The sequence below is a fragment of the Rhea pennata genome, chromosome 1 (assembly GCF_028389875.1).
Source record: "Rhea pennata isolate bPtePen1 chromosome 1, bPtePen1.pri, whole genome shotgun sequence".
NCBI classification, from domain to species: Eukaryota; Metazoa; Chordata; class Aves; order Rheiformes; family Rheidae; genus Rhea; species Rhea pennata.
Window position 1 is genome coordinate 66,115,224 of NC_084663.1, and position 11,531 is coordinate 66,126,754.

The following is an 11,531-nucleotide window of genomic DNA, read 5'->3' on the forward strand; positions in this document are numbered from 1 at the left end:
CACCTACCTGCTGCCGGCGGCCGCCGCGGTGCGCGCAGGCCGCGGCGGGCCAGGCCGGGCCGGGCCCGCCTGCCTCCTCCTTCCCTTAAAGCGGCAGCGGCGGGCGGCTTCGCCCCCGCCGGCTGCGCGGGGCTCGCCCCCTCGGCGGGGAAGCCGTTGCGCCGCCATTGCTGCCTCTCGCGGCCGCCTGGGGCCGCTTTCTCCCGCTCTCCGTTTCCGCGCCGCTACCCCGCGAGCGGCGCCTGGCCCTGACGAGGTTTCCCAGTCTTCTCCGGGCACCAAGGGCTGGGGAAGGCGCCGAGCCGTGCAGGGCCAGGCGGAGGCCGGGAAGGCCTTCTCCTTGCCGCCCGGCGCTGCGCTGCGAAGCCCTGCCTTCCCGCAGCGTCCTGCCCCGCGGGGAGCGGCCTCGCTCTGCTCGTTAGCCGGGGGCTGCAGAGACCCCCCCCAGGCTGGGTCTCTGCCCTCCCTGCCGGCCCCGGCTGCTGGGATTTAGGGAGCAGAAGGAGTTTCTGACAACGCGAGCCGCAGACCGTGGTTTTCTCTAGCTTCCCTCTGGCGCCAAGTGTCCCAGCTTTCACGCAGCGGCTTTAGAAAAGGCCCTTCTGCGTTGCCTGAGGTGACGAGCAGAAATTCTGCACCTCTGCGGGTGCCAGGGTTTTGAAAATAAATCGGGTGATCACACAGCCTAAGCCTGGATCTGCCCAAATTGCTTAGGCTACGAGGCCATCTAGTGATCTTCTGGCTTAGTACAATTAAAACGCACTCTCCAGGTGTGAAAGCCGCTTACAAGCAGGACCTTTCATCTAAACGTGGATGAACCCACGGGTCCTGAGAGAAGGTGGCCTTCCATCCTGGGCTACAGAGAGGTCTGGATGGAGGCAATGCAGCAGAGGCAGCGAGGACCCAGCAAGAACCTGGTGTCCCCTCACTGCATGAAGGTCCACCAACATATTACATAATAGGGACGCTTACATGTTTTTTACATTTGCCTTTTGTATACCTGTAGAGCAAAGCAGAATACAACCTTCAGGCTTTTTAGAAATGATGCCAAAAGTGGATATCGAAGTGTGGACCGTTGTGGGTTGGGCTCAGGAAGAATGCTACTTCCTGGAGCCCTTACAGAAAACCATGGAGTTTCAAAACTTCTGAGTCTTTCAGCAGCTCTGGCTGGCCCTCTCCAAGCAGGGAAACATTGAAAAAAAACTATGCATAAAATGTACAGTTCAGGATTGAGGTCTTTGTGCCATTTAGATACTCAACAACTACGTTAGGAATAAAGAAAACATTAATGTGACAGAAGAACCATTACCAACATCAACTCAGGATGCCAGGCCTGTGTGAGATGTGCTGCTGGCTTTAGGAACACTGACAGGTGATGATACAGCTCTATTGCACACATTTGATTTTATGCCTGAAAAGAGACCTGCAGAATAATACTGATGCTATTTGAGGAGTCTCAGAGAAATTTGAAAGGAAAGTTTTCTTCACTTTGATCTTGAGTTTCTTTGATCTGCCATTTGAACAAGTAATTTCTCAGGTCTAGTTTTTCTGAAGTCCTGATATACGGTGTTACTCAGTAGCTATTTGAACCTCAGTGAAGACGCTACCATCTATCAGACCACTACCACACTGGGACAGTTAAATATATACATATATATATATTTCCTAGCTCTTTCTAGCCCAGGGACTGCTTTGCTGAAAAAAGAGGAGTGAAGTCCTTGCTTTCCAGTAGTATTGGCTAGGGCATTAAAAACAGAGATACACTCTTTCTTATTTAACTAAAAATGGTTAATTAATATTTTACATACTCCTAGTATGACATAAAAAAGTTATGATACCAATGATAACCGTCAACCCTCACACAAATGTCCAGGTAAATCACTTAGACTTTCAGACTGTGCTTTTTGATGATTATTTCAGGGGAGGTTTCAAAGGTAGTCCCTTGTAAGAAAAATGTTTTATTTACACAGGCTTTTGCTTTCACTTGTATGGTAACATCTTGAGAATCTCTGCTGATCAAATGTATGATGTAATTTGTGGCCAGCTATGCTAGAATTTGCTCTGAGGACAAGGAGATCTTTGATCACAACATAACACGGATTTTGTCAATCATGGAGGGGAGCTAAACTTTCAAAATGCAACTGTAGACTAGCACATGGTGGACTCTTGTGTGTCCAAGGGAATTACTGGATTATTGACTGATAATTCAACTGTCCAGGTCTCTGGGGAAATCTAGTCTGAACTAATTAACAAAAAAGAAATGGAACTGCACAAAGAAAGAGATAAAAAAAAAAAAAAAGGAAAGACGGAGAAGCTACCTTTGCATTAATTAGCCAATGACTCATAATTCATCATAGACACAAAGGTTAAACAGAAGGGAAGAAAGGTCGGCAGTTCAACTGACAGGTGACAACCGCAGTTCATTCCTTCTCTTCTAGCTTTTAAAACTGAAACTCCATTCCTCTTTTCCAGATCTCTTTTTGCAAGGCCAACTGCCACAGCTTGTTGCATCAAAAGCACCTCACTGGAAAGTCACCGAAGGGAAGATGGATGCATCTGGAGTGGTGTTGATTTGTAAAAAGCATCCCAACAACTCAGTATTGACAGTCAGTGGTTTTACACATCAGGATCAATTTGTGGTTAGCCAGAGGCTGCCGAAGCAAGATATTATCAAAATGTAGCTGGCATATTAGGTGGTAGCTAAGGCAAAATTGAAGATGAGTGCTCTGGCCAGGTAAAAGAGAAACAATTCAATTATTCTGTTGTGCCTTCAGCTATAAAATCCACACCTACACATTTCAGAATCACTGTACATCTTTTACAAATGAGGAATAAATATCCTGACAAAACAAATCACATATTACATATTGCATGTCCTGAAAGAATTAGGTGTGTTTTACATAGGTTTACTTTTCCCTGCTGCTTAGCCAGCTGCATCAGGCTAGGAGCAAGAATGAGCAGCAGCCAGCAGAGGTAAAGGCGCCAGTTAAGCTCTGACAGCAGGTGGGAACAGGGGAACTGCAAGGTGCTGCTCACTGCTAGGTGACGTGAGCAGAGGCCTCATTAATCTGATCCTTGCTCAATGCAGCCTCAGTCCTCCTGAGGTGAACAGTTCCCACAGGGGTCCCAGGGGTGAGGCCAATGAAGTGAAGGCTATCATCTCTGAAATCATTCTGGGTGCATTTCGTCCTTGTCCGCACATGCAGCTAAACCACGCTTGGCCTCAGCTGGCTGCTTATGTTCACATACAGGCAAATCTGAGGGCATTTGTGTTGCACAGGTGAAGCCTTGGGATACACAAAGACTCAGATGCTTCATGCTTCTCTTCATATTCACTTGTTTTCAGAGAAAATAGTTTCTTGATGATACAGCTGATACTCTAGATTTGGTTAACTGCTTGAGCAAAGGTATTGTCGTGTTAAAACTAGAGGATACATATTTTCAACAGCATTTGATTGCTTCATAAATAAAGCCTGGAGCTACAGCACATTTGGTTATGAGAGTTTAAGGATCCTGCTAAGAGCTGTTGGCACCAAGGATAAGGTGAGCAGATCAAATTTTTGAGGAGCCACATTAGTTCACAACACAGATTGATTTTATAATTCACCAGTGCCAGAGAGCTACATAGAATTTTTTAGTTTCTCTTAGGTGCTTAGAGCCTAGCCTAGTTAGACATTACCTACCCTCTTCTTTTGACCTTCCTCATGGTAGCCTGCCAAACATTTGGACTCTTGCAGGGGTCTTCGGACAGAGGAAAGGATGGAGATTTGAATCAACTGCAAGACTGACAGGTGGTACTTATTCACTGGAGAGGTCCCAGGGGCAACTTTTGCCTAGAACTTGGTGCAACACACTTCTTTGTGCTAGTGTTTGCTATTGCATCTCTGAAGCATTTCAGATCCTTAGGAAACTTAGTTATGAGTCAGAGTCATGCTATTTCAGGACCTCTGCTCTTCACTGTTTTGCATTAGTATCCAGAGGATGTGGAGAACAAGTGATAGAACTGCAAGGGTGCCCAGAGGAATGGAAATAATAGTTCCCTTGCAACTCCAGGCAGCTCATTCACATGATGAATAGTATGGAGTTTAATTTCAGTGAAATCAAGCACAGAAGAGCTACTATTTATGCATGTGGAGGCATGGAAAGGTCAAAAGAGGCTTGAGAAAGACTCAGTCTTTCGTCCTGCTATCAATTTTCAATGATATTCTACAAAATGTTAGTTCCACTGGTTTACCATCCTTATTTAGTCATGCAGGCATATCCTCCAAAAGACATATGGCACCCGTCTTCTTAGGATACAGATGGGCAACTGTGTTATCGTATCAGCAAGTCTCACATACACACAAAACCAGGTCCATGGAGATTGCTCACAGAACAGGTTAAACTGACATTAACCCATATGTGATTTCTTGTTGTGTTTCAGGCTTCTTCTGTGCGTTGGCAACACACTGCAACTTCCTTCCCCTTGGCTGAGGACATAGGGCGCAGATACACCCGAGTGGCTCCATGGCAGCTGGCTTGGTCTCAGCAGAGCCCGTTTTCAGGCTCAGCACCTACTGTCAACAGGACTGGGCAGTTTCCATATGGAGCCACTTGGATGTCCCCTTGTCACAGTCCCCAGGGCTCCTAATAATGAACACAGCATAAGAGACCCCCAGATTTGCTCTGTGAGGAGTCGTCTCACATCTAGGAGTTTTTATCAGCTCAGGCATCAGGTTTCATGGAAGGGGCTGAATCCAGATCCAAGCTGAATGTGGAAGCAGTGTTGCTTTAATTGTATAGCTCCTGGGCTTGGCTGCTTTGAGCTTACTCTGTGGGAAACCAAGATAGGTGTGTCCACACCTGCAGGGAGCTTAATCCTCAGCCTGAATAAAAGGCCCAAAGATAACAGAGCAGACAGGCTGTTATTTTCCAGACAGGAAACTAAGCACTTCAGTGAGTGAGGTGTTGAATCAGCACATCCCAGCTGTACAGGCTGGCTGTCAGGGCCCTGAGGGCACTAATAGACCTTAATGGCCCTGACCAGGCTCACCTGGAGATCCCTCATCCTGACTAGACCCAGGAGCCCATTTCAGCCCAGTCCAGAGCCAATGGTCCCTGCCCCATGATACTGCAGTGATGCTGGTCTCCAGCTCTGCCATGGATCGTTTCACCCCCTACACCCCAAACCTGACTGCTTGGCCTGGCCTCATCCCCATAGTGATGCCCAGGGCTGGGGCTGCCCTACTCCCTTGCAGGTGGTGTGATGGGCCCTGCCACCATGGGGAGCCCCTGCCAGTACCAGCCCTGGGGAGCTGCTGGCCCATGCAATGCCCTGCAGGTGGTTACAGCATGTGCTACTGATGTGTTGTGTGAACTCCTGCTTCACCCATCACCACTGCCCTTTGGTGGGAACTAGCAGCTGGATGGAGTCCGTTGGACTTCCTGAGGAAGACTTGAAGTGGCTGGACACAGCTACAGGGCTGGTCATTGAAAACCGAGCTGCTCATGGCTTTGGCTCAGGTGGGAAGAAGCTTTATTGGAATTGCCCAGTAGTACTTGCATTTAAACCTGCGTGTAGGCACTGATGTTGAAGTTTACCACATCACACAGTGTGAAATGCTGCCACTTGCAAAGGATGTGCATCTGAGGAACTGGTTTGGAATTGCTTAGCATGGACCCTGGCTTAAATAAAATGTGGCTACTCGTTTGCAAGGAAGCAAGTAATATGATCCTCAAGTACAAGCAAACCACTTTGAACTCTATCCCTCTGTTAGATCTGACCTGGAGCTAATTTCCAATATTCCTAAACTAAAGCGTGAATGCAGTAAGCCAGTAGAGAAAGCCTACAATCTAGCTGTCATCAGTAGTAAGAATCCTAAGCAGCAAGTGCTTCAGGGCAATTCTTTGGTTGATCTGGCATGAAGAATGAGTGGCAAAGAGAGATGGCTGAACAATAGGATATAAATATTTAGGCTTCTGCTAAAAAAACACTGCCTGTAATAGGGAAACTGAAATAGGGCCTTTAATGCTTTGATTTGCAAGAATTGCTTTTAGATTCATAAATTAACATCATTGAAATGATCAGAGCATTTATACACACACACACACACACACACACATATATATATATACACAAATGTGCGTGTGAGCACATGCATACACATGCACACATGAGCAAAGCAGCAGCCATAGCAGCCTTTGCTAAATGGTGAAAACAATTCATTGTGCGTATTATTCCAGGAAATACTTTTCATCTGTCCTTGATCTCATGTTGTATATTGGCTATGGATTTGAAGGATTTGGATTTCTTTAGCACGCCCTTGGGCTTTCAAGTGTGTTAGGAAGCATTGTAATGTAGATGTGGGGTGTCTGGCACTTCTTACTGAGTAGGGCTTCAAAGGGAAGCTGGGAAATTGAAATCAGGGAAGTTGAAATCAGACTCTAATTACGCTTGTACAGAAGCCAAAGGCATTTTAACAGAGAGCTTGTATGTTGTTCTTGGGCAGATTTTGTCCAGAATGCATGAAAACATAAGGTTGGTTCATGTTCCCACTGATGTCAGCAGATGTGGGACTGGACTGATTTTGGGGGACAGAGACAAAGGAAAACAGTGTTTTTGGCTAGGCTTTGAACACAATGCTTTTACTCAGGTACACGCGATAGCTTGAGTGCATCTTCTCCAAAAGCTTACCCTGTGCCAGCAATCAGCTAACCAGCAACACAGACCAGCAGCACAGCTACGGCTAAATCCCTTGCTGACAATATTGCTATAGATTGCCAAATAGCTGCACAGAAGCTGCTACTCCTGGCTTTCCCCTTGCCTCAGTATGTACCAGTGAAGCTCTAGAGGGTTTTTTTTTGTTTGTTTGTTTTTAAAGGAGGCAGGCAGGTCCCTTTTCTCAGGCTTTATGTGGGCAGAAATTCATGTGGGTGTGTATTTTGCAAAACTCCTTTCCCTCCTTAGGTCTTTCCCAAGCAAATGAATTCTGAGGTAACTGGCATCCTTCTGCCTTAAAACCAGAAGAGTAAGATTTTAGAGATGGGGAAACAAACACCTTTAGCAGAGTGCACACCCTTAGCCCAAAACTTGCAGCCAGCTTCAAAATGATGACTAGCCAGAGGTTTGCTGTCCAGATCAAAATACCTTCCACATCTCAGGCCTGGTGTGAAAGGTGTCTGTCAGCACATTACTGTGCTGGGGCACAGGTGCTGGGAGGACTCAGCGCTGGCACTGCCTGCCGCCTGTATGGAGGTGCATCTGCCTCCCGGTATGACGCCGGTGGGGCCAGCTTTGGGAACAATAGCGCTTTGTCCCTGGCAGATGTTTGGGGAAGCGGAGACGCAGCATTTGCTTTATTTTCCTAGGAGCAGCTGAAGAATAGGGAGTGCACTGACCTGGTTTCCAGGAGGCTGATGCTTCTCAAAGTCGAGCTACAAGTGACTTGGCCAAGGTCGTGCAGCGAGTGAGTGATGCTGTCAGAGATAGATGGAAATCTCTGTGTGGGTGGTTTTGCTTGATGCTCACAGCACAACACCTCCATTAGTGTGTGACATGCTAGTGATTTATCCAAGCAGAGTACTTTGCTGATTAGGTTTTATCTCGGTAGCAGCTGGAACAGGCTGTGCACCTCCTACGACCAAAGAGCAGAAGGTGTACCTTGCTTTGAGCAGAGTATGGTCTCTGACCTCCACATCTTGGCAGTGAATCACAGGAAAGGTAATGGCTGCATGTGATCCTAATCCTGACCCTGGGGGGGGAAAAGGAAAGCCCACATAAATGGTTGCTTGGCAGGAGAAGGTGTGTCTTAGAAGCTGATATAAAATCAAAGACAGAAGTGGAATGAAATGGTGGGCAGCAGATAGGGATTTTCGCTGTTTTACACCTCTGAACATCTGCAGGAGATAGGACAGGGTGGCCACAGGACAACTATCAGAAACTAGGCATAGCAATTGTTGGGCTCATCTGGAAGTTGTTTATGAGGCAGTGTTTGAAGTTCATGTGCCCTGCCTACTTGGGATGTTGTTGCCACTGCTCCTTTGGGATGTGAACCACTGAGGGTGCCACTCAGAGTCGGGGAGAGGGGTGAAATGTGGGTGCTCAGGCCAGCCCTGGAGCAGAGGTGCCCCTTCGGCAGAGGGCCTAGCTGTGTGCTGTAAAGCTTGAAGGAAAATGGGCAACCAATTTCTATCCTTGCCAATGCTGTAGGGTCACTCAGCTATTAGTCTAGAGACTGGTGGCTATGGGAAAGCCCACAAAGGACTGTTTGCTGCTGTGGTTAATGCATGTCTGAGAAGAACAGTGCCTCAATCCTTATCTAAAAGCTGAAGCATCCATCCTGCATGCCACAATCGCAATACATACCCCGAGACTCAAAATACCCTAACATTTTACCCCTTCCTGATGGAGTGGTCCTACTCCCAGCCATGTGCTCACAGTCTTCCATTGCATCCGCACTTGATCCTGCAGTGAGCCAATTCAGCTTGCTAAACTAGCAGGAACTGTTCATTAGGGAGCAGAGGAAGGGCCATCAGTTTTCTGAAGGTGAACTGGACCCATTCACCAAGGAGGCAGACCAGGCTGTAGTTTTTCTGTGAAGGGAGCAGCAGGAATGCAGGGCTAGCAGTGAGAGGCAGTGGGAAAGAAAGTGCAGTTAGATCATTGCCATTGCTTTGTGAAATCTCTCCCCTAAGATCCTCTCTGAGTACAGATAAGAGTGGAGTGTGTCTATATGCGTCTGCAATGTAATTGCATGCCTATGATGGATGGACATAAAATTAATAAAATGCAAGGAGCTATAATAGGGAATTAGAGATTTTATATCTAAATTTTAAATCACAGAAGCTTCAGAGCTCCTATGGCAGGGATGCAGGAGAGTAGTCATCTTTTACTTCATTATCTATAATGTTGCTCTATGAATAATTATTGCACAACATGGCAGAGGAAAGCCATGTGCTTTTATTCAGGCTTAGTCTTTATAGATATGAGGCCAGTACAGAAGATGAGCTACTTGCTTTAATGGTATTATAATTTGATTTAATATTAAAATATGTGCCTGCAGTATCTGCTTTCTAAGTAACGATGAATTGTGCTGGAGGAAATGTTCTTTGCTTTATGTCTTATGGCTAGTGATCTGGTTTGTTTGGTTTTAAACCCTAAGGCAGCCAATACCTTTCCAATGCTTTAAGTAGCTCTCTTGTATAAGCCACTGCTCAGAGAATAAAAAGTGCTTTCTTCAAGAACCTTGCTAGAAACTCTTGTTCTGCTGTTGTTTCTTTCCTCCTTCTGCTTCATGCTTTTCTCTGCACAGAATGACTTAGACTTTCAGTCTTAAAGTCCATCCTTATAAGCTGCCTGTTGCTTTCAGCTAAGTATTCACGCTTACCTTCTTCTGAGGTAGCTCACAGCATTTTGAACTGCTCAGCTGAGAGTAAGTCAAAAGTAGAAAATGGTTATCCTGAGTGTTATGCACATTCACTTTGCATCTTGTTTGTTTTGCTTCTGTTCCACTCTACAGGATCTCATGACTACATGGATATTAAAGCAAAATAAAAGAAGTTTTCAATGGAAAATCAAGCTTGGCAGTAGGTAAAAGTTCTTCTACAGGAAAATGTAAATCTGTGGTAAGCAGCCCATCACCAGCAGCACAATTTCCAATTCATTGAAGACTTCTGAAGAAAATAAAATGTGAAGCAGCAGAGTCACAGCAAGGAGAAGCAATGTAACCTTTAAATAGCAGGGTTTTTCCACCTCTCTGAAACATCAGGCATTGGCTCCTTGCAGAAGTAGGACAAAGAGCTTGACAGACCTGTAGTCTGATCTTTTATGTCAGATCCTAAGGGCAAGGGGGACTGACACACTTGTTAGCATTTGACCCAGTTTAAACTAACAGATTTTGAAAAACAAAGAGTAGCTGTGAGATTAAGCAGAGGGAAAGCTGAAACAACTTAATATTGCAGAAAAATATTCACTACAACTGAAGATACAACTACCTAGGGAAGAACAAACCCACCAAGCCAAAAAATCTTCCTCTGCAGTTCCACACAGATGAAAATCCAGCTGGTGATAGGACAAAGCTATTGCCACAGGAGAGCAAATTAAAGTGAAAAGGTCATGTGGCAGATCTGGTGTGCAGTACAAAGTGTTTTTTTTTTTTTTTTTTTTTTTTTTTTTTTTTTGGGGGGGGGGAGGGCTTGTCCCAATCTGCTGTTCTCAGTCCCACCATACTCCTGTTCCCAGAAGAGTTCCTAGCAGGAAGAAGTGTCAGAGAGGTGGGAGCTTCCTACTGCTATGAACCGTGCTGTCCAGGGGCCAAACCTAGTAACCCTGTTATTACTGTTAATGTACTTCGAATGGGGGGGCATCCGTCACCCCTTGTGGAGCTTTAATGCACTTTTACGGTGAAAGGAAAAAATAGTCATAATCCCTCTCTGGTGCTACCTCTGGTCATAGCAGATGTGCCTCACAGCACAATTCTACCACTCACTGCTTCTTTCCAGGCCAGAGAAAGGCTTTTCCACAGCATTTGTTTAGCCAGTAAATATGTGCAGCAGCTTATGCTGTTTTGGGGACTCATCTTCATTATCCTCTCACTCTGTAAGTAATTCCACATCCACCTTCATGGACCCACCTGCAGCTGCAGTGAAACTTCAACAGCAGGTAGAGCTGAGAGAATGTTGAGCGTTCAGTCTGCCTCTGGAGCCAGGCAGCCTCTTTAGAGAGGGCAGCACCTGTGCAAGGGGTGTGTAGATCAGGAAAAGAAGGCAAAAAATGCCTAGATCCTGGAAAAGACAAATACCATTAAAAAATTGTGGTATGGAGAAAAGGGAAGTGTGGATGTTGAGGGAACACTGCAGTGTTGGTGTGGCGTATGTGGAGATGGCATCCTTTGCTCGACCTGATGTGGCAAGAATCCAAGGTATGAACAATAAGACTGGGTGGGCTCTCGACCTGGCAGCACAGTGTGCTGCTAGGAGCTGTAAGGCAGTAAAACGCAGCCTGGCACTGCTTGTCTGGGCACACTTGTTTCAGTTGCAGGCAAAAGCAGTGTCTTGCCTTTGCTTTTCTCTGTGAGGAGTTGTTTATACATGGATGGAGGAAGGAAAGGGCTCATAACGCTTGGTTATGTTGTTATCGACTTATGGCATAACTATAAATCAAGAGGGAAAGAAAAATAAAAATTAGCTGTAAATGGAGTATCCAGTATCCTGAAGTGGCATAAGGTATTGCTGCTGTGCAGAAAGAAAAGGTTCATGTTGCAACTAAGATCCTGCAATCAAAGTCTGATTTTTTTTATTACACTTGACATTGTCACCCAGTGAGCCAGTTGTCAGCTTACTTTCATTGGTAATATTGCCTAAAAGTTACCAGTACCTTGAGAGAAGAGACAGGGAGTGGGACACAAATGAGTAACAGAAGCTACCCAAGGGCATCGTGCTGTGTCTAAAGCTAGGCCAGCTTGGAGGGAAAAGCTGGAACCTAGGTGGAGAAAAATCCAATCTCAGGGGCATAACGTAACTTAGCAGAGCCTACGCACCTTTGGCACAAGTGC